This window comes from Sinocyclocheilus anshuiensis, unplaced genomic scaffold (genome assembly GCF_001515605.1).
Source record: "Sinocyclocheilus anshuiensis isolate Anshui unplaced genomic scaffold, SAMN03320099.WGS_v1.1 scaffold876, whole genome shotgun sequence".
Classification (NCBI taxonomy): Eukaryota; Metazoa; Chordata; class Actinopteri; order Cypriniformes; family Cyprinidae; genus Sinocyclocheilus; species Sinocyclocheilus anshuiensis.
The window spans coordinates 233,109-234,143 of record NW_015549619.1 but is presented as its reverse complement, the minus strand read 5'-3'; the positions used below and the strand labels follow the sequence as shown (position 1 = coordinate 234,143).

Sequence of the window (1,035 nt, the reverse complement as noted above, 5' to 3'; positions counted from 1 at the left end):
GTGAGTGAGTGTGTGAGTGAGTGTGTGAGTGAGTGAGTGTGTGAGTGAGCGTGCGTGAGCGTTTGTGTGAGTGAGCGTGCGTGAGCGTGTCTGAGTGAGAGTGTGTGTGTGTGCATGTGAGTGTGAGAGTGAGTGAGAGTGTGAGAGCGTGTGTGTGAGAGCGTATGTGAGCGTGTGCGTGTGAGTGTGTGTGCGAGTGTGTCTGTGAGAGTGTGTGTGAGAGCGTGTGTGTGAGAGCGTGTGCGTGTGCGTGTGAGTGAGCGTGTGAGTGAGTGGGTGCGTCTGTGAGAGTGTGTCTGTGTGAGTGAGTGCGTGAGTGTGTGTGTGTGTGTGTGTGTGAGTGTGCGTGCGAATGTGAGTGAGCGAGCGAGCGAGCGAGAGTGTGTGAGTGAGTGAGTGCGTGCGTGCGTGCGCGCGCGAGTGAGCGTGTGAGTGAGTGAGCGTGTGAGTGATTGTATGTGTGTGTGCGCACGTATGAGTGAGTGTGTGCGTGTGCGTGTGTGAGAGTGAGCGTGTGAGTGAGCGTGAGTGTGTCTGTGAGAGTGTGTGTGAGTGAGTCTGTGAGTGTGAGAGTGTGAGAGCGTGTGTGTGAGAGCGTGAGTGTGAGTGAGAGTGTGAGAGCGTGTGTGTGAGAGCGTGTGTGTGAGAGCGTGTGTGTGAGAGCGTGTGTGTGAGAGCGTGTGCGTGTGCGTGTGCGTGTGAGTGAGTGGGTGCGTCTGTGAGAGTGTGTCTGTGAGAGTGTGTGTGAGTGAGTGTGCGTGCGTGCGTGCGAGAGTGTGTGTGTGAGAGCGTGTGTGTGAGAGCGTGTGTGTGAGAGCGTGTGCGTGAGAGCGTGTGCGTGTGAGTGCGTGTGAGTGAGCGTGTGAGTGAGTAGGTGCGTCTGTGAGAGTGTGTCTGTGAGAGTGTGTGTGTGAGTGAGTGCGTGAGTGTGTGTGTGTGAGTGTGCGTGCGTGCGTGCGAATGTGAGTGTGCGTGTGTGAGTGAGTGAGTGAGCGTGTGAGTGTGTGTGTGTGTGTGTGCGCGCGCGCGTGTGAG

General features: G+C 56.8%; 1 protein-coding gene across 1 annotated transcript in view; it reads left to right on the top strand.

Moving 5' to 3' along the window:
• The window catches only part of LOC107659344 (A-kinase anchor protein 9-like), a 137,082-nt gene that overhangs the window by 41,148 nt on the left and 94,899 nt on the right, over positions 1-1,035 (top strand). The window lies entirely within an intron of this gene.